General features: G+C 42.2%; 1 protein-coding gene across 1 annotated transcript in view; it reads left to right on the forward strand.

The window, feature by feature from the left end:
• Positions 1-5514: 5514 nt before the first annotated feature.
• The window catches only part of sorbs2a (sorbin and SH3 domain containing 2a), a 141173-nt gene continuing 119171 nt past the window's right edge, over positions 5515-27516 (forward strand). The window contains 1 exon segment of the mRNA XM_084318405.1: positions 5515-5631. The gene's annotated coding sequence lies outside the window, so the exon portion shown is untranslated.

The following is a 27516-nucleotide window of genomic DNA, read 5'->3' on the forward strand; positions in this document are numbered from 1 at the left end:
CGTGTGTGTGTCTTTCCATTGGTTTAATTTGGTTAACATTATTGGGCGAAAAAGAAAACGAAAGAAAACTGTAAAATTGTAATGCCCCTGCAGCTCTTCCAATGTAAATAAGCCTTCCTCTGTGCACTTTTGCCCGCTCTGAAGTCGGACTCGGTGTGCCCGGCCACGCGCGCTGTTCTCGCACAGAACCCGCGAGTGCCTGCATGCGCGACTGGCTTTGTATGGCTGCACGTACCGCACCGTGACGGCCGTACCGTAAATTCGCGGGACGAATACACGTACCGTTACACCCCTAATGATTAGTAATTCAAGTTCAAGTTTCAAGTTTGTTTTTATTTGTCACATACAAATTACGTGAAATTACAGTGAAATGCTTGGTTCTGTATGAGCCCCTGAGAATATGCTTCATACAATAAAAAAGTAAGTAAAAGAGGAATAACACTATACAATATACATACCATACAATATACAAACTAAAGTACAACCTAAGTACAATCTAAGTACAATGAAGAAAAAATGCAGACAATGAGGTACAAACACTTGTTTAAGGCAAGGTGCAAATGCAAATGAGGTATGAATGTAGTGCAAATCTCTTTAATAAATAGATAAATATAATGTAGTGTTAAAGTGTCTAAAGTGAGTGTTAATAAGGTGAGTGTTTGTTTAAAGTGAGTGTGTGCATGTGGATGTGTGTGTGTGTGTGTGCGTGTGTGTGTGTGTGTGTGTGTGTGTGTGTGTGTGTGCGTGTGTGTGTGTGTGTCTGCAATGAGTGTAGATGGATGGGTTGATGATGTTACACAGAGTCATTGAGTTAATGAACTACTTCTCTCTCTTCTTGGGCTCCTCCCCTGAATCCGTCCCCAAGGTTACATCATTAGCGTGTGTCACTTCTCGGCTTGTCGCCATGCCTACCATGATCCTTGACACGTGAGCGGGCAGCAGATCCTAGTGGCCAGCTGCTGTTTGATCATCCCCCGCTGACAGGCCAATCATAGTAGTGGGCTATACTGCTATAGGCACCTCAAGGTCTGAAGCTTTGGGGGCTCGAGCCTCAAGGGACAGAGAGAGGGGCCTGGTTGCTCAGCACTCCGGTTTCCAGGGGTGTAAAGTACTTGAGTAATTGTACTTCGTTACAATACTTAAGTACTGTTTTTGGGCTATTTGTACTTAGATAGTATTATTTGGTTTGTTGTATACTTGTACTTTTACTCAATTACATTTCAGAGGAAAGAAAACACACTTTGTACTCCTTACCTTTAAAATGCAGACCTACAAAGTACAAATCTCGCAGGTCCAACCATTTTAATTAGTATATTTGTTTCTCTGGCCGAACCTAACGTTAACGTTATTAATCCTGCGGCCGCGCTTTATTTAAAAACAGCCAAATCCCCATCAATGGAAAATGAACCCGCCCATACCTGTACATACCCATGCTGATTGGTCCTTGTGCAAGACTAGAAAGCGGGACTCTTTGATTAAACACCTGCTATCAGAAGAATAGACAGTCAGAAAAAAAGTTTTTACTTTAACTTTTTAGTACATTTAAAAGTAGAAACTTTTTGACTTTTACTCAAGTGTGTTTTTTTAGCCAGATACTCTGACTTTTACTCTAGTAAGATTTTGATACGGTACCCATACTTTCACTTATGTATAATTTCTGGGTACTTTCTACACCCCTGGTAGGCTAGTGGGCTATCGGCACCTCAAGGTCTGAAGCTTCGGGGGGCTCAAGGGACCGAGAGAGAGGGGCCTGGTCGCAGGAGAGCGGTGTTGTCGTGTTGCTCGGCACTCCGGTTTCGCCGCCTGTGCCTTTTTGGATGGGATTTTGACATGACCACTTCATCACTGTGGCACGTTGACAGAAGACACGGACAGTGTTGACCCAGGATAAGGCAACACGGTGAATCCATGCTCCGTTTACAGACAGGGCCGGACACGTTGCCACGTAGATTGCACGATAGTAGTGTTTTAACCCTTAACCGTCTGTAGTGTGGTAGTGAAAGGGTTCATCTTCTGCAGTGTGGTTGTGAAATGGTTAACCCTTTGTCGTGTGGCAGTGAAAGGGTTAACCTTCTGTACGGTAGTGAAAGGGTTACCTTTCTGTACTGTGGTTGTGAAAGGGTTAACCCTTTGTCGTGTGGAAGTGAAAGGGTTAACCTTCTGTATTGTGGTAGTGAAAGGGTTAACCTTCTGTATCGTCACAGTGAACGGGGTTAACCCTTTGTCGTGGCAGTGAAAGGGTTAACATTCTGTATTGTCACAGTGAAAGGGTTAACCCTTTGGTAGTGTGGTAGTGAAAGGGTTAACCAAAAGGCCTATTTACTAGTTTACTGGCTTTATTCAATTGCCATTGACCCCAACGGTTAGTCTAATAAAACATATTTGGCCACTTGTGTTTGATATGCAATGAACATTGGAACCATTTAAGCTAAAAGCCTATCTTTTCAACCGTTTAGAGCATAAATAAAGTGAATCAGAGTCAGAAATGGGAAAAAAAGCTTTTAGGTTTTCCGCACCTACTGCATGGAACAATCTCCAGTCCGATCTGAAGATTCAAAGCTTGGTAACCCTGAATGTATTTAAGGCTATGGTGAAGCCTATTGTAACCAGGTTTTCTGTGTGCAAATAAATGGTAAATGGCTGCATTTATATAGCGCTTTTATCCAAAGCGCTTTACAATTTGTTCCTCACATTTCACCCATTCACTCACACATTCATTCACACACCAATGGCGGAGGCAACCATGCAAGGTGCCAACTTGCTCATCAGGAGCAATTAGGGGTTAAGTGTCTTGCTCAAGGACACTTCGACATGCTGAACCTCCGGATTACCAGACGACTGCTCTACCTCCTGAGCCACTGTCGCCCAAAATGTTTTATCTGATCATTTTGTAACCTTACTTATATCTGTAATGTCTATGTGTTTTTTTTTTTTTACTTTGTGTTGCTGCTATTCTTGGCCAGGTCTCCCTTGTAAAAGAGATCCTGGATCTCAATGGGACAAACCTGGTTAAATAAAGGCAAAAAGATTACAAAAAATCCATCCTTTACGCAGCATCAATAAAAAAGCGACAACATCCTGCGCCGCTTGGAGAGTCACTCTGGATCACCAGACTGAGGAAAGGAGACGAGGGAAGGAAGCTGAGGCTAAATTAGAGGCCACCCTCGTATAAACGCCTGAACTCACGCTGACCTGCACCTTGTTGTAGGTCACTCTGGCTGCTGCTATTTGTGCCCTGTTTTGTTTATTGTCGAGTCGGGGTGCGAGGAGGAGGGGAAAATAGGTTTATTAGTGGCAGCCCACCACAATATCAGACCCACCGCAAATAGATTTCCCAAACTGCAAAAACACACGTTGATAATATCCCTTTCACTACTACACTACAGAAGGTTAACCTTTCACTACCACACTACAGACGGTTAACCCTTTCACTACCACACAGGTTCACCTTCTGTAGTGTGGTTGTGAAAGGGTTAACTGTCTGTAGTGTGGTAGTGAAAGGTTAACCTTCTGTAGTGTGGTTGTGAAAGGGTTAACCATCTGTAGTGTGGTTGTGAAAGGGTTAACCGTCTGTAGTGGTAGTGAAAGGTTAACCTTCTGTAGTGTGGTTGTGAAAGGGTTAACCGTCTGTAGTGTGGTAGTGAAAGAGTTAACCTTATGTAGTGTGGTTGTAAAAGGGTTAACCCTTTGTCATGTGACAGTGAAAGGGTTAACCTTCTGTAGTGTGGTAGTGAAAGGGTTAACCTTCTGTCGTGTGGTTGTGAACGGGTTACCCCTTTGTCGTGTGACAGTGACAGGGTTAACCTTCTGTAGTGTGGTAGTGAAAGGGTTAACCTTCTGTCGTGTGGTTGTGAAAGGGTTACCCCTTTGTCGTGTGTCAGTGACAGGGTTAACCTTCTGTATTATCGCAGCGGAAGGGTTAACCTTCTGTATTATCGCAGTGAAAGGGTTAACCTTCTGTATTATCGCAGTGGAAGGGTTAACCTTCTGTATTATCGCAGTGAAAGGGTTAACCCTTTGGTAGTGTGGTAGTAAAAGGGATATTCTGCATGTACACAGTCCTTCCCACTGTTTGTGTATGTTGCCTCTCACAGCTTTCCCCTCCACCGCCACAAATAACCTAAGAATCCGCGGGAAACACTGGTGGAACGGTGGCATCGGTCCAAATAGCACTGTATACAGTAGCTGTAGCACGAATGCATGGCTAATGGTAACCAGACTCTAAATATGAGGTGTTGATATCAGCAGTTGCATCATCACTCTGAGAATAGCAGAGTCTGGGGTGATTTGGCTGCCCTCTCTACTGTGTTGTGTGTGTGTGTGTGTGTGTGTGTGTGTGTGTGTGTGTGTGTGTGTGTGTGTGTGTGTGTGTGTGTGTGTGTGTGTGTGTGTGTGTGTGTGTGTGTGTGTGTGTGTGTGTGTGTGTGTGTGTGTGTGTGTGTGTGTGTGTGTGTGTGTGTGTGTGTGTGTGTGTGTGTGTGTGTGTGTGTGTGTGTGTGTGTGTGTGGGTGTGTGTGTGTGTGGGTGTGTGTGTGAGAGAGAGGGAGAGATTATGTGTGTGTGTGTAAGAGAGGGAAAGATTATGTGTGTGTAATGTATGTGTGTGCGTGCGTGTGAGCATTGCATGATATGGATGACCCTGCATGCAGCAGTAGGATTATTAATGACTCAGGTGAGTGGACACTCCATTTGTCTGTATACAGTTACTGCTAGATGTGAGACTGAAAGGGTGTGTGTGTGCGCTCGCTCGTGTGTGTGTGCCCATCTTTCTGTGAGCCGTGCCCTTACTTTTCCCGACAGTTGATCAAACTGTCAGCAACACAGACAGTGAACGCTCGGCCGCCCGTCGTGGATTTCAGTGTATAGGAAAATCCACTTTACATGTTCCCACATAATTATTGACCACATGGGGCCCACCGTGTGACATTAAAGGGGGAGAGACGGGCCTGCTTATCTAGCCTGAGGCATGCCTGGCTGCTATTGAGCTGCACCACTGGCATAGCTCATGCCATGGGATGATGATGTGTGTGTGTGTGTGTGTGTGTGTGTGGCCAGAGAGAGAGAGAGAGAGAGAGAGAGAGAGAGAGAGAGAGAGAGAGAGAGAGAGAGAGAGAGAGAGAGAGAGAGAGAGAGAGAGAGAGAGAGAGAGAGAGAGAGAGAGAGAGAGAGAGAGAGAGAGAGAGAGAGAGAGAGATAGAGAGAGAGTCAGGCCTGTCACTTAACCCCCCACCCCCTCCTTCTTTGGGGATAACTTTCCAGTCTCACAGACGAGAGCATGTCTGCATCTGAAAATAGCCCCATCTGATCACAGCTTCACCCAAACAGGGAACTCTATTTCCCTCGCTCTCTCTCTCTCTCTCTCTCTCTCTCTCTCTCTCTCTCTCATCTCTCTCTCTCTCTCCTCTCTCTCTCTCTCTCTCTCTGACTTTTAACGTTCTCCTCTCTCTGTTGTGTCTGAGGTCTGGACCTAGAGAGCTCGACAAGGGGATTATTTACCTTGGAACGAAGGTGTAAAGAGTATCGGGGAGGAGGAGGGGGGGGGGATTAGAGAGGAGAGAGTCAACCTCAGGCATCCAGATCACCTCCACCTGCTTTATAGCGAGCCTCCTCCAGCCGTTTCACTTCATGACGGTAAGAGTTAAATTCCCTCTCTCTTTCATCGCAGCACTCGCACCTGCACTCTGGAAGAGAAAGGTCAGGCTTCCTACACCGGTGAGGCAAAAATATCAGGGCTATGCGCTGTCGTCGGTTCGCTCGTATATTTATTAACGTGTCGTCCCGGTCGTGCAAAACATCACAGCTGGGATCAGCGTCTTAAACCTGTGCCCTTTTTAATTCTTTGCTTTTTAAATACGTAGGGTTAGATGTTGTTAAGGACACCATTCGACACAGTAGAACCTCATTGTCCAAATTCACAAATTCTGATCTGACCTGTTTGACTGAATGAGCTCCATGAATAAAAAAAAATGCATTAATATTATAGAATTAAGATACAGGCTGTGCATCATTTTCTGGTAGGTACCAATAATGAAGATCAGACTGTATGTCATAATATGCACGTAATGCAAGAGTTCAATAAGCTTTGGTCTAGAATTTCAGTCCATTTTCAGTTTTTCAAACATTTAGTTCTCTCGATGTATGACTTCTCTACCTTGGCTACACCCACAAAATGATCAGCATTGTTGAAAGGAAATTAGCTTGACCCTTTCACAACCACACTACAGAAGGTTAACCTTCCACTACACAACTGTCTGTAGTGTGGTAGTGAAAGGGTTAACCTTCTGTAGTGTGGTTGTGAAAGGGTTAACCCTTTGTATTGTGGCAGTGAAAGGGTTAACCTTCCGTATTGTTGCGGTGAAAGGGTTAACCCTTTGGTAGTGTGGTAGTGAAAGGGTTACCGTCTTTAGAGCCCAATAGCTATTACAAACACTGACACTAAAAGGAACATGTACTTATCCGTTTCGCGCCCACACTCCCAGAATTATAGCCTGTGGGTAGTATTACTGTCTCTCTCGACAGTGGACAGGAGAAAATGGTGTCAAATAAAAGGGTGGTTTCTACCCAGGCCACCCCAGAAATAGCCCCACCAAATACTGAGCTTGCATTTTGTTGTTGGAGGGTTGAGGTGTTTTTTTAAAAACCATGGCATACTTTTGAAATAGACTCCAGCCTCTTCTAAGAGTATATGCTTAAAAACAAAAAGATGTCTTCCAACTAAATAATCAATATAGTTGATCATTGGCATTACTATTAAAAGTACTATTAAAATACTATTACACAATGTATTTGTTATATAATTGAGGTTTAAGATATTGGCCACAGCATGATCAGGATCCTGATCAGGAATAGCATTCTCTCTTGATAAACTAGATTTGGGGGGGGGGGGGGGGGGGGGGGTCGTTTACTACCAAGCTCTCGACCCCCTTGCCTCCGTCCCACTTACCGGCCCGCATTCTCCTCACCGGGTGCCCCAGAATCTCGTTTCTCTCCCTCTCTTCTTTCCACCTCCCTCCATCTCTCGTTACACCTTTTTTCCGCGTTCTCTTCTTTCCCGCTCAACAATAGCCATACGCCAATCCCCCACCATTAGAGCCGTCTCGGAGGTGTTGTGGAATGTCACCTTGACCCCTTGGGTACACAGCGGTGGGTGTTTCCCAGCCCTCTGTCCTCAGCCTGGCTCGCTTGGCCCCCGTTCCCTCTGACCTAACATGCACAGAGGCGCTTTGTCGATTCCCTGAAAAATGCCACAGGCAGCTCTTGTTTTTCAGGTGACAATTAGCATTTTAGATTATATATTAGATTAGATTTAGATTATATATTGTAACTATATTTATTGTAGGGCAAATATAACTGAGAGGGCATACATACCCTCATCTCGCACCTTGTTGCCCATATGCGCATGTCCAGAGTTAATTATATTGTATATTGTTTACACTGCCTTTTTATTCTATTTTTATTTTTTACTTCTCCACTGTACTATAATTCTGTGACCTGTACCTGTATGTCTTCTACTACCTGTATCTACCCTCCCCCCTCCTCTATGCTGCTATGATGCCTGAATTTCCCCCAAGGAGATCAATAAAGGAATATCTTATCTTTGAAGGTGTCCTCGAGCATTGATCAACGTGTATTCTTTTCCTATAATTGACCTAATATTTAAAATTTTTGGTAGGACCTCAATACTGCCATTTTAATTTGATATGCTGCAAATACTTTCCAACATTTTGTTGGATGTAGGTCATTGGTTTTGAGAGAGTCTGGAAAAATACATTGATTTATTATGTAAACCGTCCCTTTATTTAATTAGATATAACTCAATGGAGGAAAGTGGTCCTACGAAGCTAGAATGGTTCGATTGTTACTAAATCTCGGGGGAAGAAATAACCCAAATTCCTCCCTCTTGTCACTTTGTTTGTTTTTGCCCCTCCTCTTCCTCATTCCATCCTGTTTGTGGTAATTTTGCTTAACCCTTTCACTACCACACTACAGAAGGTTAACCTTAGTGAAAGGTTAACCTTCTGTAGTGTGGTAGTGAAAGGGTTAAAAGCTCCTGACAGGCACAAGGACAGAAGGCATTCAAAAGTTGCCTTTGCAGGATGCTGGCAAAAACAAAAGCACAACAATACCATTTTTGGTATTGTGTGAGAGAACACATAACTGCAGCTCTTCAAACAAGCACGCACACTTTCCCTCTTTCTGTCGGAAATACATCCATATCACCTTCGACTCCTACAGACACGTCCCATGCATTGTGTCTACAAAGTATTCAGTACTGTTGTATCATGCACTCATACTCTCATACACCTATACACATCCAGGCATACACTCACCAGTGCATATGACTCACAGACATCTGAAGGACCGCAATGGAAATAAGCTGTTACTGTAGCTTTCTTGCATTTCTATCCTTTTGATAATGGTGGCCCTCTATATGTATAATATATTTGTATATATGTTCATTATCAATAAAAAGCTATCTATCTATATTTCTTTATATCTATCTATCTATCTATCTATCTATCTATCTATCTATCTATCTATCTATCTATCTATCTATCTATCTATCTATCTATCTATCTATCTATCTATCTATCTATCTATCTATCTATCTATCTATCTATCTATCTATCTATCTATCTCTATCTCTATCTCTATCTCTATCTCTATCTATCTACTTTTAGATTATTGTGCATTACTGTGTTGACTGTGGCAGGGATCTGGAAGAGGAAGGGACACGGTCACTGGCAATGTGACGCTGTGTTATGATTTAATGGTTGTTGCTGATATGAAAATAGAAGCAGTTGTCAGTCTTCAAGCGGAGCCAGAATCACTAGGATAGGCATTCAGAGCAGCCTGGAGCTGTCTGGCGCCCGGGAAATTGAAGATGAAGTATAAACAAAAGCCTTCCAATTTCAGGCTGCCATGAGAAGTGGTTATAATAATAATAATAATAATAATAATAATAATACATCAAATTTGTATAGCGCTTTTCCTAATGCTCAAAGACACTTTACAGAACAAAACAAACAATATGGTTTTAGTAGAGAAAAAAAATATTTTTTATTATATAAAAAGGTGAGAGAGGAAGGAGTTCTTGGGTTGAAAGCAAGGGTAAAAGGTGGGTTTTGAGGGCTTTTTTAAATGATGAGAGGGTGTCTGCATGACGGATATGGTTGGGAAGGGCGTTCCAGAGGGTGGGGGCAGCTGCAGCGAAGGCCCTGTCGCCCCCCAGGTCCGGAGCTTAGTCCTGATGGGTTTTGATTTTATTTTATTACGGATCCCCATGGCAACCAGCTAGTCTTCCTGTGGTCCACTCAAAAAAACATACAAAAACAATTATTGCAAAACAGAATTATTAAAAGTCAGTACTCAACACACAATACACAATGAGACTAACAATTAAGATGGCTAAAATGACATGCAAGCAAAGAAACAGAAAACAAAAAAACAAAACAAAATACCTACTTTACAGTGTTAAATACAATTTAAGATTGTTTTTAAAAGTGAATCTTTTTAAGAATTGCTTTCAGAATGCTCATCAATGTTACTAAAACATAAATTTCACCATACCTTTAAAAAGAAAAAAAAACACACAAAGTAAACAGAAGAAGTTTTGGATAACATGGCTGCAGCTACACTCATGCATGACATATATTAATTTCCTTCCGGATTATGGCTCCTTTAAGTTTCTTTTTGAAACTGTCCTTGTTTTCCGTCCGTATAATATGTAATGGGATCCTATTCCAGTATGTTATGGGTTGGAGGAGGTTAGCATCTGCAGACCTGAGGCGGCGGGCAGGTGTTGTGGTGGAGAAGGAGGTCAGAGAGGTAGGAGGGGGCCAGGCTGCTGAGGGCTTTGAAGGTGATGAGTAGAATTTTGAACTTAATCCTGGTTGAAATTGGCATTCCTCTTTATTTTTATTTTTATTCGTATTGACATATTTTTCATGAATAGATAGAGGACCTATCAACTTTCTTCGACCTCAGTTGGGGGATGCTTCACTGGACGACCTCATTACCCCAGGGTGAATTTCAACATTGAAATTTGCTCATTTGCATCATTTTAAGTTCAGTGCAGGCTTTTGGCTCGAGCTAAGCACAGACTTATCTCTGCTGTCATGGTGCCTCTCTGTCTCTGACACTTGTAGTTGGGATGTTTTAATGCTCTGGATGATGTCTTAATGTTTAGGGTGATGTCTTAATACAGTCCTTAGGGTGATGTGTTAATACTTAGAATGATGTCTTAATACTTAAGGTGATGTCATAATATTTAGGGTGATGATTAGGGATGCCCCGATCACGTTTTTTGCCACCGATCACCGATCGTCTATGAGTCATATCGGCCGATACACTGCCGATACCGATACCGGTTTTCTTATAGCAGCTGGCAGTATTATACTGTAGGTCTAACACAGGCAATTAAGTAAAGTGAATAGTACTGGGTGTTGAGCATAACAGTATCTAAGTTAATTTACTTCTTTGACCATTATAGTCAAAGTATTTTCCTATGAACTGAAACTTATAAGATGTTCTCAGTGTTTAGTTAGAGTTATGAAGCACAATAGCTAATTAGCCAACAACTGCAAAAACGAATGATGTTATACGACATTGATATCAGGAGCTATCTGTAGCTACTGCTAGCCAGCTAGATAACGTTAAACAATGCCTCATGTATTAAACTAAAGTGAATAGTTGACTGGGTAATTTAGTTTAAACAGTAACGTTAGCTAGGTAGCTAACGTTAGCTCACGGAACAACGATAGCTAGTTAGCCAACACTAGCCAACTACTGCGAAATCTATTGCCAAAATGATGATATCAGACGTTGATATCAGGAGCTATCAGTAGCTAGACAGCTAGATAACGTTAGACAATGCCTCATGTATTAAACTAAAGTGAATAGTTGACTTTGTCGTTTTATTTAAACAGTAACATTAGCTAGTATCACTCGAGGTGCACTCGACTCTGCCGGAGCATTTGTTGACATGGGTCTGTGAGGGGGAGGGGGAGGGGCAAGGCATGCAGAGTGCAGCAAGAGAGAGAAGACAGCGAGTGAGAACTCCACTGAGAATTGGATCATGTTTTTCGCGTGTGTCATCGATCGGTTTTCACGATCTGCGGAAATAAAGCATTATCGGAATTCACCGATCTCATATTTATACTGAATATCGGCCAATACCGATCGCTGGCCGATTGATCGGGGCATCCCTAGTGATGATGTCTTAACTCATTGGCCGCCGGGGATTAGCCTTATCCTGTGGTAGCTACTGCCACGCTGTAAACGATGGGAGTTAGTCACCTTGTTTGTAGAACTAAATCTATATTCTATATTATAGCCATGGATACAATACTATAGTCATTTGACAATGAGTTTCTTCTGGTCAAGATGCAAAAAAGAGATAATTTTTCCATCCATACACTCCCGTGTTATGCCATGGTGAATATAAGTATGGTTTGAGAGCGGTCTAGGGATAATTCATGAAATGCTGAGATAAAGCCCTATACGTCGATTCCATTGTACACAGTGCCATGTCTTGCCTGTATACGCTATTATCCCGAAATCAAATCTAGATCATAGCTATTATGTTCCATCATGAATGCATAAAAGGGGGGGGGGGGGGGGGGGGGGGGGGGTCATTTCTGATAATTTGATTGTCAGTAACGGCATTCGCATTGAACACTAAAAACGGTTATCAGCCCGATCGGTGTAAAAGCATTGCAGGATCAAGCTAAAATCTACGTCAAATCGCCCTTACCTGTGGCCGGGAGTAATCCAAAAATAATATTCCAATTTCTTGATCGCCATCTGGTAGATCCAATGTCCATTTGCTTGACGGCATAATCCACCATAACAAAGGGATTGGGCATATTTGACGGGCTTCAATGTAACCGGCAGAACTGTTTGCCTCGCCCGAGAAGGACAAATTTAACCCGAGACCTGGGGCCATCCCACAGCCCAGGATACAATGTTAGAAAGGGTGCTCGATACCGCCGTCTAGCGTGATGCGGCCGGTATTGCACCTAGGCATTCTCAATGCGATTCCCAATGTTAACCCTGAGTCAGTGGGCCTGTACTGAATAGAAATATCGAATAAAAGAAATAACGATCAAATAACGTATATATACGTGGTTGGCGTTCAACTGTTGTCAGACAAACACGTATATAATCGTTGTCGGCGTCCAATGAGTTAATACCTAGGGTGATGTTATAATATTTAGGCTGATGTGTTAATATCATAGGGTGATTGCCTAATACTCAGGGTGATTAGGGATGGGTACCAAATCCGGTACTTTTAAGGGTACCGACCGAATCACGCCGGTACTACTGAGTACCGATTCACGTGAGATTCACATGTGCCACATTTCGTCACGTTCACGCGCACAATACACGCTTACCTAGGATTTTACTTGATTTATCAACAAAGCAGTCGGGGCAATGGCAAGCCGAAAATGGTTGTGTGGTTACACTTTACAAAGCTAGATGCAGACAACGCTCGCTGCTATATTATATATATATTAACAAATTGTTCTAAATAAATAATAATGATAATTAGGGCTGTTTTTATTTTTTTATCTCATTCATTCCATAAGAACGTTGAATAGACATGTACAGACTTTTTTTTAATATGGTCCATTTGTATGTTCTTGGTATCTGATTCTAGGGACATCTATGGATCTCAGGGAATGTATTCCCAGTGTCAGAAATACTGTGTCTGTTACTAGGCTTGAGTAAATTGTAATGAACCAAATGAGAATATCAATTAAATTTTTTTTATATCTTTGACTGTGAATAACACCATGCTAAAATTGACCAGACCTGAAAAATCTAAGCAAATGAATAAATGGAAGATGATTAAACAGAAGGTTTTGTAGATACAGTACTGAATTCTGCCATCCGGACACATGCAATTTGAAATATGATTATAGAATATAGAATATCAGGCCTAAAATGGTTATGCGATAAAAATGTGATTAATTAGATTAATTAATTACAAATCCTGTAATTAATTAGATAAAAAAAATGTATTGCCTGACAGCACTAATGATAATACATAATTTGAAGTTTGGACACATTCTTTTTTACAACTGAGCAGGGGAGGAAATTAGGCCACTTTACTCGCCAAATGCGAGTATTTTTTACGTTTGGCGAGTAATTCATGAAGAGCACTCGCCAGTCTGGCGAGTACTTGTAATTACAAAACAAACAAAAAAATCATTCTGCAATCTGCTGATTCGCTCACTGGCACAAGCCGAACTCTGACTCCCCCCTTGATTCCTCCCATTTGCGCCTCAATCCAACCATAACCAATGAACATCATCGTTGTACAGATGCGCTCTAAGCTCCTCGAATGAACACTCATTTTCTAGAAGATGCCGCCCATCTAGGGGAAGTGGACAGATCACTGCGCGCGGACCTACAGACTCCTGCCACCGGCTTGACAACGTAGACAAACTTAGACAAAAACACATCAGTGGATGAAAATGTAGTGTCGTCGCTTTCGGATATCAGTGCGGTCTGACATGGGGGCGAACAACAGCATGCGACGCGTCTCCTTCGAGTCGGATGAGAATGACAAGTCAACCAGGCACCAGCATTAGCCGGCTAGCTACCTAGCATGTAACAAGCTACCATAACGCGCGTTCAACATAGTGGACGACTATACTGAGCGGCTTTGCTTAAATGCAGCCGAGTGACATTTTATTATTACCGGGTTTCCCCCCATATCACCACTCGCCCATATGCCCTTCACAACGGTGATGTTGTCATACTTGGCATTCAGAATACACCTGCTGAACCCCTAGCGTTGTCGATTCGGTTCCAATGTATTGTCATCTTACAGCACAAGTACAGTACAACCAGAATACATTTGGCATACAACCAGAGTGCAAATGTAACAAGTCAAGTTGTTTTATTTAGCTATTACATTACAGTGAAATGCTTGGTTCTTTCACTGCCCAACTCAGTCCAACCTAGACCAGTCCAACCTAGTCCAGCCCAGCCCAGCATCTTTCACTGCCTAGTTCAGCCCAACCCAGTCCAGAATAGTTCCCTCTTTCATATTAATATGTGATATCCTAATATTTTGAAGAGTAGAGACAGTGTGATTAATACATGTTGTATGCTAATATTGTGAAGAGTAGAGACTGTTATTAATGTTTTATGCTAATAAATATTTTAAAGAGTAGAGACACGGTGTGATTTTTACTATGATTGAAAATCAATTTAGACAAAGACATACAAAGAAGTAATTATCACAATTAGCGATTTTTTTGGGCTGGTAAAAAATCAGTTTGTCTGGTAAAAAAAATCAGATACTCGCCAGTTGGCTGGTAAGCCAAAAAGTTAGTTTCCTCCCCTGCAACTGAGGTAGGTAGATTACATTTTTAGAGACTAAAGTACAGAAAAAAGGTACCGTTGGGTACCAGTATCGGTTCAAATGTGAACTGTACCCAACCCTAAGGGTGATGTCTAAATACTTAGGGTGATGTCTAAATACTTAGGGTGATGTCTAAATACTTAGGGTGATGGCCTGCAGGCCCTGTACAGATTCTAATGATAGAGTTCTCTCAGTGCTTAAAGGGTAGGGGTCCTGTCTAATGGCAGTAAATATAGCGACCCTCACTAATCAGCTTCCTCTTATCTTCCTGCTCCACACAGTTAACAGTGGCACTTGGGGAATGCAGACTATGTATGGGGATGTAATCTAAGCCAGTCAGTGTTAAAGGGGCATTACATTGAGACTCTGGTCATATTTTTGCTCACTTTCACCTTTAAAATGGTACTCTGTGTCGTCAGCAAACAGCATGTAGGGATTGTTCAGACAGAAACCAGATTACGATTCCCCTTTGGTCACGTCTTTTTGATTCTGAAAAAGGGATTCGTTTATCCATCTATATTACTTACAGTGAACTATTATGGCGCGTGCTATTAGGCTATGTGTAGTAGCCACTAAACCAAACTGTCCTTTGCCAATACATGAGAGTAGGGTTGGGTACCGTTCACATTTGAACCGATACCGGTACTTTTTTTCTGTACTTTAGTCAAATTGTTTTTATACCTACATCAGTTGTAAAAAAAAAAATCCAAACTTCAAATAATTTATTATCATTATTATTTATTTAGAAAATTTTTTATTTATTTATTTTTTGTATCCACTTTTTCTCCCCATGTTCTATTTTTCTCCCATCCCAATTTCGTATTTCCAATTCTTCCCTCCCCTGTCTTGAACGTTGCTAGACTATGCCTCCCACTGGTCGGCTGTAGTGAGGATAGAAGCCTTGCATCACGTGTCCCCTCCGGTACACGAGGAGGCAGCCTGTCGCATCTTTTCACCGCAACAGCTCGAACTCTCAGTGGCGAGGAGTAACGTGTGGGAGGCTCACGCTGCCCCCGATACTTCCTGTTTCCACCGCACCGGCGTCACCCAACCGACCTGTAGGAGTCGCTGTCCACAACGTCCAATCCCCACCCACTGGCTTTCCCACCGTCTAACACTGCCAATTGTGTTAGTATGACGGCCGGCCAAGCCGGTAGCAACGCCGAGAGCTGGGCTCGATACCAGCATCTCCTGCGTTAGTGGCGAGCGCCTTGCCCACTGCGCCACTCAGCCGCCAGAACAAGTTGTTAATATATATATATATAATATTGCAGCGAGTGTTGTCTGCATCTAGCTTTGTAAAGTGTAACCACACCCTCTGTTTTCGGCTTGCCATTGCCCCGACTGCTTTGTTGTTGCTGAATCAAGTCAAATCCTAGGTAAGCGTGTGCGTGTGAACGTGCGGCACACTTCATAGGTTTCTTTTTGCGTAAACTAAGCGGTGACGTCATCGGCAAAAAAATGCATTACCGAAATGTGGCACCGGTGGAACTCACGTGAATCGTACTTGGTACCGGATTCGGTACCCATCCCTAATATGTAGTAGCCACTAAACCAAACTGTCCTTTGCCAATACATGAGAGTCAAGGGGTGGGGGCGATATGACGATATTAAATAAATATCGGGTACAGTTCATAAACTATACACTTTTTAAACATATTGTGGACATTGTGATGTTTCTCACAATCCCTCACATCAGTTTATAAGCCGCCGCGGTTGAGATGGCGCAGCGCTTGCCTTTACTCTCTTGTCTCTCCATACAGTAGCTTGATAGCTAGCGTCAAAATCCTCTGTGTGTGTTGCGTTGAAGATGACATCATGGCGCCCCAGCTACACTGACGGGGGGTACCGTCTTTATATTCATCTATGGGGGGTACTACCGAGCCGAGTAGGTACTGTGCAGACCGTGGAAAAGCGGCATAAGGGAATACTTCAAGTTCATAATGTTTCTTGCAATTAAAAAGTAAATATATATATGATGCTGCACACACACCTTTACAGTGTTTTGTTTACCAGTAGGATGTTATAACATTGCTGATAATAAAAAATCATAAGTCTAAGCTATCAAGTCTCCCGTGATTTTATAATACTATATATTAAAAGTATAGGCGGACCATTCCTCGGTTACATGATTATTATTTTCTCACAGTAGTGCGTGTGTATTTTTGGCTAAAGTGGATAGAAAACAGTACTGTGCAAAAGTCTTAGGCACCCAAGAGTTTTTATATAAATTGTCTTAGATGTTAATACATTTTTTTAAACGTTTTAGAAATGTTTAATTAAATTATTTTTGAAAGCAACTTCATGGACATATGTTGCAGGGGCTATTTTAATTGTCATGTTGGCGTGACTGCATGCTTCAAAGGGTTAAATCAAGCATTTGTAAGTGCTTTAGAGGAAATGTCAAAATATCGTGATGTACATTGTGTATCGTGACATAGCCAAAATATATCGTGATATCATTTAGAGGCCATATCGATATCGCCCAGCCCTTTAATCCTTAATTTGTGTCGAAGAGCAACGGTCCGTCACTATGAAAGCCTGCACTATGTAGCCTAGTGTGAAAGACTTTGATGAACATTGTTACTCAGCTGATAGAGTTGTGCCCTTCCTGATGACCTGATGTCGTACAGAACTTGTAAGTCGATTTGGATAAAAGCGTCAGCTAAATGACTAAATGTAAATGTAAATGTAAATTAATGTGGCCGATTAAAGCCGTAATAATGGATCCGGTTAATACAATTTATTAACTCACAATAAACTGGGGGGACATAATAAACTGGGAGTTTGGGGAGAGGGAGGAGACAAGACACGTCCTAGGAGAAGACAAGTCTGTTATCGCCCACACTAGCCACATTAGCGGTGAGTGGGAACGTTATAGAGACACCCACCCCTGTCCTCTGCTTTGCCAGGTTCATTCCCTCACCGCTGCCTCACCATCCTTCCTCACTCCTGCAGATCAAAGCAGACATTAGCATATGAGGGTGTTTCCATCCTGCTGAACACAGCTCTCTCTCAGGTCCTCATCCAACACCTCACAGAGACAAGCCTCTCTCCAAGGCTAAACACCCAATTAACAGACAGAGCCTCTCCTTTCTCATCCTCCTCTACGGTCTCTGTGTTACTTAGTATGACTGCAGCACACTGGCCATTTGCGTGGGTGCCTGGTTAGTTTCAGGTAGAAACAACTACAGCAATGCCATCTTATTCGTATGGCCTACAGCAGTACAGCCCTTATTTGTCAATTGTGAATAATGTGCATGCCACAACTATGGCGGCACGGTGGCACAGTGGTTAGCACTGCTGCCTTACAGCAAGAAGGTCCTGGGTTCAAACCCCAGCAGGGGGCCTTTCTGTGTGGAGTTTGCATGTTCTCCCTGTGCTCGTGTGGGTTTCCTCCAGGTACTCTGGTTTCCTCCCACACCATAAAGACATGCATGATGGTAGGCAGGGACTACAGATGGAAACTAGCTCATTAGCAGATTCTGGCACATTTACTGTACATTGATGTGGAAACTGAAGATGTTGATTAATGTGCATTGTCCCTGGGTAAAACATTAATTAACTTAACTTAAACTTATGTGCAGACTTGTAATATCATATATATATATATATTTATATATGGTTTTCTCCAACCGTTATTCTCCTGTGGATGAGATTGATTGATAGAGTTTTCCTCATTTTATGGATGTGCGATTGATACAACATGGAGCTGCTGGTGATTAGTAGGCTGACGTCATGGACTGTATTTTTGCATACTAAATAAGTTTCACACTGTATTATTGTGCTGTTGGGTCAGAGTATTCTATTCTATCTATATTCTTCTCCAGTCTGTCTTCTCCAGTCTGTCTTCTCCAGTCCACTCCAGTGACCCATGTTGTTCACTGGTGTGACTCAGTGACCTTCGCCTGCCAGGAATGTGTCATACAGTGTCAGACAGAAGAAAGTCCTCATATAAGCCCTCTCTGTCATAACAGATAAATCAAAGCTGTATTTGTGGTAGTTAGATACTGTAGACACTATGCTTGGCTCCTCGACCATCAAACTCTGGCACATTGCAGATCTGGGTTGAAGCTGTTGTTGATTTGAGGAGGCTGTAGTTAACTAATTAGGCTAAAGCTCTCCACTGATTTGTGGTTGAGCATAAGAACTTGGAACTTTTGAGAATATCTTTACCCAAATCAAGTGACTGTCCATTTTCCATCTCTACGTTGACCAATCTCAAACCATGCCCTCTTTCCTTTGTTTGTCCGAGGAAAGCAACAGTTGCGATTGGAGGATCAGAGTTTGAGATAGGCCAATTGGGGCCCGGCCAGGACACACAGTCAGGAAAGTCCAAGTTCCAACTTTGAGATTGGATTAGTTTTCAGCTCCTCATTACATAATGTACTCAGCTCATTTTGTTGTCATCTTATTCTAAAACATGTGTGTTATGGGGGTGTCCTGTGGAGAGTAGAGTGACATGCTAATGCTCCTGGGCCACTGATCTCATGCAGACTTTTCATTGCTTTGCTTTCATTGCTAGGCCACTATCAGGAGAAAATAATATATTTATCATACGTTGCAGGTCTTACATCACAGCATAACACAGCCTATAGTTACATGTACTGTATACCAAACCCCTGCAAGTTATGTTGACTGACAATATGTAATGACTAAATTAACAATATAGGCTACTTAATACTAAGCTATATACAATAGAACGTAGTTTGTTTACCTTTCTGTGAACATCTAGGGGAAAAAACTTGTCTCAATCTGATGAAAAATGGCGGAGAATTTTTCATTACAAAAAGGTAACTGTACTTGCAATAGATTTGATTTCATTCAGTCTTTGCTGCCCTGTTATGGGCGCCTGGTGGTACTGTCCAGATTTAACTCTGCCATTGGAAAGAGGAGATTTGGCCCGATCAATAGATGTACTGTATGACTTGGCCATAATACGGTAATTTATTGGCCTTATAATCTATATATTTTAAATCGCATGTGTCCGGATGGCAAAATGCAGTACTGTATCTACAAAAAATCCTGTAAATCATCTGCCCTTTATTCATTTGCTTTGATTTTTTTGTACACTTGAGCTCAAGAAGGTGCTGAATGAATTTTTTATGCCTGGTCAATGTTCATGCTTTGGTTCATTACAATTTACTCAAGCATAGTAACAGACACAATATTTCTGACACTGGGAATACATTCCCTGAGGTCCATAGATGTCATATCAAAACACAATCTAGGGATATATAGGAATAAAAAATTATAAAGAAAAAATAATAACCATCTAGAATTTGCCCACCCAATTGGTACCAAAAAGTGTTTGGCCCAAGGACTAGAAGAGCTACAGTATTGATTCGTCAGGACTTCCGAAACGTGATCAGAGAATTGAAGTCTGTTTTCTCTCTGCCATTGTCCTAGGACATGCATACTGTTGCATGGGCAGTATTTATACTATTTTACCATATCAGCCAATTGCACTCAGATGCTCTGCGAGCCAACTGTGCTGCCAGATATCTGGAGCAAATTGCACACCGTATGTGCATGTTTGCGCTAGTATATAATTCGCACAATATCTTTAGTGAATAGAAGGAGCAAATAGCGGGCGCAAATCACACGCAGTTAAGGGTGCTATTAGCGGGCGCAATCCATTCTTTGTGAATTCGCCCCTTACTGTGATAACAGGCTTTACTGGATGCTTTGTCATAGCACGTATACACACAAATATCGATTACATGCACACATACAGTATGCACAAACTGTGCATGCACACACACACACACACACACACACACACACACACACACACACACACACACACACACACATACACACGCACACACACACAGATATTGCCAATCTTTGCCAATTGCAAATCTGGCAGTTCCAGTCTTAGTTGGCCGCGTCTCTGTGTGTGGTTCTATACTGGAACGACATCACGCTTAACACTATAATTAAAATCCATTAGCGCAGCACTTTTCATTCCATGGTCTCTGAGACGAGGAGCTGTGACAGTGGCAGCTAATGCTTTGTCCCCCAGAGGGCCTGGGCCCTGCAGCAGCTTACATAATGCTACGCGCTAATGTCACAGCGCTTTCTCTGTGCAGCACAGCAGTAATGTGTCATGTTGTTATTATGTTTCCGTCCTCTATGTGGTTCTCTGCTTTTTTACATATTTTTTTTCCTTTTTGTAATCTCCCTAAACTCCCCTCATTATGTTGCACATGTCTTTCACACACCATACAGTTTCATTTTAATTTGTCTTGAGATTGCAGTTCATCCCATGTCCTCTCTCTCTCTCTCTCTCTCTCTCTCTCTCTCTCTCTCTCTCTCTCTCTCTCTCTCTCTCTCTCTCTCTCTCTCTCTCTATCTTTCTCTCTCTCTCTCTCTCTCTCTCCCCCCTTCTCCTCCTTCTCCTCGAGAGTAGTTGTACAGTACAGTTGCATCTTTTGTCTCACATGTAAAAAACCACAGCACGTTGTCACATCATATTCCTTCCCCTCCTTCGACCCTGATTCACAGTAGATGGGCTTGTGTTGTTGCGTAATTGCATTATCACTCTCAGGCCAGTGGCTCCGCTCGTTAGCGGGGCTGTGGTGCACAGCGTGTGGGACACATGGGCCTCTGTTGCTTGCCGTATGGGGCAGTGAATGGGCATGACACGCAGGATCAGTGTATTGACCTCCGCCTCTTGCCTGAGGGGGGGGGCTGCTAATGAGTGGCAAGGTTGAACAAACAGAAAGCTGATAACAAGAATGTTGTCGGGCGAGGGGCTCTGGTTGGAGTTGTGGTAATGAGTGGACAGCTAAAGGGCTGGGAAGAAAACATCTATTCACATAAGAATCAAGACACTATCCTCTACTGATGCTAAATTTGATTTACAAATTCCAAGAATCATTTCTTTGAGACCTATTAAACGAACTGTCTGCCGCAGTCAAATGGAAAAGTAACTCAAAAAACAGCAATCCAGAATAAAATCGATGCACGTATTGAATGGAGAAATCGATGACGAATCGAATTGTGACCCCAAGAATCGAATGGTGAGAATCCCGAATCGGTGCACCTCTAGTATTTACTGTAGCTAAACAGACGTAAAAAAAAAACACACACGTCCAAACAAATTCACTCTACCCTACATTTGACCCACACAGGACCACCAACCACGCTAAATAACCCCCCCCAAAAACGATCTGACTCGCTTTGTTTAGGATTTTAAGGTTTTTGTGTTAGGCCCTTTTTCCAAAGCTGAATACTGAAAGTAGGCACTAAATCACCCACAACTAAAAGACCAGGCAGCAACCCATAAAATGCACCGTGCCCACCGAAGTCACAATGGCCATAACATCGTGGCTAGATTCTTGTTTTGATTCCCAAGCCTCTCTTTCCTTGGCTACAGCTGTGTCCTCACCACATAGTTCCCACAAAAATGCACCACTAAAATATCTTGGCCCCGTTTCAGTAATTAAGCGAGGGAGCTATTCTGAATTCTGCCTTTTTTGGAGAGCTCACTCTCCGCCTGTCAGTTGAATCTCAGACAACCCTGTCTCGATTGAGATTTACTTTGGACAACCAGGGACTCTGCCGCCTCTTTGAAAAGGGCTTCGCTTTCTCTCTCACTGGCATAAAAATAAAACAGCTCAGCTTTGTTCTTCAACCCAACTACATTATTGAACATTATTGGCTAAACGAATGTTGTAATGGGCACCATTACAGCTGATATATATTACCTAGAATATTGAGCTTAGTCACCATGCAATAATAATCACCCTAAAAAATACTTATTTCACATGAACATATTGGGTGCCAACGATGAGAAATCTCGTTGTTGGCCGCCATGCGTTGTGTGCCAATGATGAGAAATCTCGTTATTTAATTGTTATTTCTTTTATTAGCGATATCCTTTCATTTTTCATCCATCCAGCCTCACGTTATCATTGGGAATGGCTCTTAGCTCGAAAAGGGCAAATACCGCCCCCTATCGTCTCCCGGATGGTATTGCACCCATTGGAATGGAGTCGATGGGAATGCATCCGAAAAAAAACTCCGGGCTCCACATTTTACTTCTGAGGCATGTAACCTGAGACTATTGCATCCACTGAGAGCACTGGAAGAAGCGTCGATTATGTGTTTCGAGGTATAACGTTGGATCAATAAACGCAATCGATATTTGGAATGGCAATCAATAATTGGATTAATCTTTTTGCAGAACATCTGATCTGAGGTAAGGACTTTATTTTACCAGTATTGGGTTAATCAGAGTTTTTTTTCACAGCGTTCACACACTTACACACAGTGTCTCCTGTGTGTATACAGTGTGTGCGTAACGTTAGCGCCAGGCACGGCATAGATAATCGATTTTTCAGCCTGCTTCTCTAGCGTGCATAAGTACACATATACTATCGATAATCTAGCGTTTATTTGAAAACAATTCATAAATCAGCCGGAAAATGACAACGTGTTGTGTGTGTTCCAGTAAATGGCTATTACTGCAGAATATTTTTTTCTTTCTAGAAATCTCCAAAACTATACTCGTATTCAAAACGGTATAAAACAGAAATGTACTGATGAAAAAACAATCCGTTTCGTACATGTTGACTCCAAGCAAGTCATTGATAAGCGACGGCTGTATTAGACCCATAGCCATAATTTAAGATATAGTTTAAGCGTTCGCAAATGTGCTCGTCCTCTCATTGATTAGAGTGGTGGCCACCAAGCGATAAATCGTCATATCCGGCCGGCACACAATGTGTTAAGCATCAAGACAGCTTAGGGTGACAACATCCATATGCAGGACAGCATGCTGATCTTGTGGAACATCTGTGGGACAGTAAAGTAATACAGATTATGAATGTTGCATAATGTATAAAGCATTTGATCTAAATAGCATTTCTACATCAAATTTATTAAAATGTAATTACTGTAGGTAAAATAGGCCAAATGGCTAAGCAACAGAATACAATGTAGAACAGAACAGAAATTGTTGGCTATTAGGTTTTCATAATTGTTACTGGGCACCTTACTTCTCCCAAAACACAGATTTTGTAAATCCAAGACAAAGGTTTCAGCACCACAGAGAGTGGTTTGAACAATTTATATTTCTCGCTGGACTGCTTCTGTTACTGTTGAGCCTTCTGACAAAGAGCATGTTTGTAAATCTCTCTGCATGTCAGACTTTGACTTAAATCTTGCTCTTTTTACGAGCTCCAGACCGCACGGATCACTCTGGTCCTTCCACGCAGCGGTCATGATGATGAGGGAGAACAGCCTCTCCACAGAGGCATTAAGACAAAGATTCTTAGGAAGAAGAAGGCCAGCTGGATGTCCTTTAAAGCAGCATAGCATCCCCCCCCACGATCGCTCCCGTCTCCCCCACTCGCCATAAAGCGCATCTTCAGCATCATCGCAGAGGTCAGTGAAAACTACTCAAGCTGTGCGTCTCTCTGTCTCAGCGAGGCGAGATGATCTGGCAAGCAGGGAGACACTGTAGGCTAGGCTACTTAAAAGAGTTGAGTTGAGTTGAGTTGAGTTTATTTTATCTCGAACAATCAACCATGAAATCTTACATTCTTCATTAAATGATAAACAAATGAGTTCGAGAAGGAGCAGAAGGAAGCAAATGCTTATCTAGTCCTGCCCCTTCCTCACAATATCATACATTAAACAAAATCTCTTACAAACCTAAAATAACAAACAAAATAAACATCAATAAACTACTAACAAATGTTAGTAGAAATTAAAATAATTTTTTTAGAGCTCCTCATTTTTGTACTCATCAACGAGAGTTGAACTATTTATCTTTTTATCTATTTTTGAACTGTACAAAAATGCGGTGCATCAGTTTGGTGATAAATAACTAGACAATAACAATAGGAAATAATTATATTTAACATTTCTAAGTAGCGTTTATTGAAATATGGGACACTCTTCTGTTGCAGGACACGGGACAAAGGGCTAAAATTCATGACTGTCCCCAGCAAATTGGAACATTTTGGTTGTTGTCACCCTATAGGAAGGATTTTCTTTTTTATGCTCTGGAATAGGACCATTAAAAACAACCATCAGATGACTTTAGGTTGGTCTTTAAATAGATTCTCTAAAGACCTCGTCCTATTGACATGCTGGGAGTGTGTCTCTCTGAGTGGGCACTCTGGGGTCAGGACCCTAGAGGATGAGGCCGCAGTCTGCCTATCTCCAACGGCCAATCACACACACACACACACACACACACACACACACACACACACACACACACACACACACACACACACACACACACACACACACACACACACACACACACACACACACACACACACACACACACACACACACACACACACACACACACACACACACACACACACACACACACACACACACACACACACACACACACACACACACACACACACACACACACACACAGAGATTAAGAAAACAGACCAAACTAGAAGAATGTACTCAGTAGAGTGCAGACCTCTGCCAAAGCCTACTAACAATCTCCCCACTTTGCAGTTACTTTCACAACATTTTACGGGGTAGACAGAAAGAAGAGTTGCCGATATTGCCATATAGTGTTGCTAGCGGAAAGGTCATAGGGTCATCAAAATCAACATGCATATTCACAGCAAATGTTGTGATTGTACGACAAATAGAAGATATGCTCATTTGAAAGTGAACAGTTTGGCTTGATGGTGGGGCTGAAGGAAAGGTCATGGGGTCACCTTTCTTCCTTCCTGGGGTCATGAATATGCACAGCAAATGGTCAATCCGGCCTTTACATTTTTAGATATATTTTCTCAGTTTGGCCTGATGGTGGTGCTAGGGGAAAAGTTATGGGGTGACCAAAATCAAAAGGTGTGTTCATCTAGGGGTCATGAATAATCACAGCAAATTGTGCGACTGTACTAGAAATGGTCAGGAGATACGCTCGTTTGATTATTTTGTCTCGATGGCTATAGAGCAGGGGTTCTCAAACTTTTTTATACCACAACCCCATTTTATTTAGGAAATTTTTTGGCGACCCCACACACACTCATTCCCTGCCAACAACGATTTAATACATGTTTGTCCGCCAATCGTGTATATATACGTTATTTGAACGTTGTTTCTTTTATTCGCTATTTCCAATTGTTATCCATCCAGGGAGCCTGTGTAACCATAGGGAATGAGTCTGAGATCGCAAAAGTCCAATACCGCCGCCTGGTGGTATGCGGCCAATGTTGCACTCGCTTTGAGACTGTTTATGTGGCTGTGTGTCGATGAAATTACTCTGGGTGGACTTTTCTAGTAGCCTGGACCGAGGGCTTTACCCGATCGCATTGAATAGTTTTCGGGACCCCCAATTCATTATGCTGTGGTGGGTTATGTCGTGGCCCAAATGGACATACGACCTACCAGATGGCAATCAAATAATTGGAATATTCTTTTTGGAATCTCACCGGTCACAGGTAAGAGCAATTTAACGTCAATTTCAGCTTGATTGTGCCTTGTTATTGACAATCAATTAATCAGAAACGACCCCCCCCCCCCCTTTCATGCATTCATGATGGAACATAATATACTGATCATATGCATTTGCATTTTTTATTGTAGCGTGTATAGGGACGAAATGCCAATGGATTAAGTATAATATGCGTCGCAGCCTATTACTAGCCTCCCAGGAATTACCCTAAACCGTTCTAAAACCATACTTATATTCACCACGGTATAAAACGGGAATGTATGGATGGAACAATAATTTCTTTTTCACATCTTGAACGATAGATACTCGATGCCAAATGGGCCATAGTATTCCATCCATAGCTATAATATATATATATATATATAGTTATAGCCCTGCAAACAAGGTGAGCGATTCCATAGACACATAGCGTGGCAGCACATAGTCATATCCCGTTCCCAGCATGGCGATCAATGAGTTAATGTATAGCGTAATTTCAACATGGAATTAAGGAATATCAAAATAAAAGCACACATTGTTGAACTTGATCATGCATATTTATTAGACATTTTTATTACATCACTATGTTATCAATACACATATATAAAACGAGGCATATTTAGCCAAAATATGTTGCCAGAACATAAAAAGTGTTTCCCACAGGATTTTGTGAGACTGTGGTGGGTGAACCTTCGACCCTCTAGGGGGGTCCGGGGGCATAACCCCCCGTAAAATATTTTTTTTGTACATTTTAACTCATGGAACGCCGACCACAAGTATAGTTGGGTTAACTCGCCGACGCTTGAACGCCAATCACGAGTATAGTCTGGTTTTAATCGTTATTTCTTTTATTAGCGATATCCATTCATTTTCATCCATCCAATCTGATGTTATCGTTGGGAATGGGTCTGAGCTCGCAAAAGGGCAAATACCGCCGCCTATCGTCTCCCGGATGGTATTGCACATCATTGGATTGGATTGGCTGGGGATGTGCATCAAGAAAAAAAGTCCGGTCCGGGTTTTGCTTCTCGGGCATGCAGTATCGTTGTACCATGTTGACTGTGGGGACTGGGACCAGCGTAGATTATGTGCTTTGGACTATAACGTTGGATCAATTTGGAATGGCGATCAGGAATTGGATTAATCTTTTTGCAGAACATCTGATGTGAGGTAAGGAATTTATGTTACGAATCTTGGGTTAATCAGATGTTCCTTTCACCGCCATCGGAGCGTGTGTGTGTGTGTGTGTGTGCGTGCCATTAGCACCGACCAATGCACGGATAAGCGATTTTTCAGCCAGTTTTTGTATCGTGCATAAGGACACATAATATAGATAATCTAGCGGACCGCCACAGTCTTGGTAATTAATGGGAAACACTGTATTATAATATTTATATTTATATATATTTATTACATGGCGTTTTCACATTCGCCGAAATGCTTGATTGTGATTGGTCAATAGCCCCTGACAGCGGTGAATTGTTTCGATAACTGACCGCTGCCATGGGCAACGCGCAATAATCACTGGTGATTATTGCTTTTCGCAGCTGAAGCAATCAAGCCCACTGACACACACTGCATCAGTGCAATCAGACACACCTGCCGGCTGCCGCCGATAATAATAATCACTTTATTTGGGCTGACAGAGCCACAGAACAACTGCGTCTGCATTTGATCTTGTCTTGTCGATGGTGTAAAATGTATTAGG

This window comes from Notolepis coatsorum (assembly GCF_963971535.1).
Source record: "Notolepis coatsorum genome assembly, chromosome: 7".
NCBI classification, from domain to species: domain Eukaryota; kingdom Metazoa; phylum Chordata; class Actinopteri; order Aulopiformes; family Paralepididae; genus Notolepis; species Notolepis coatsorum.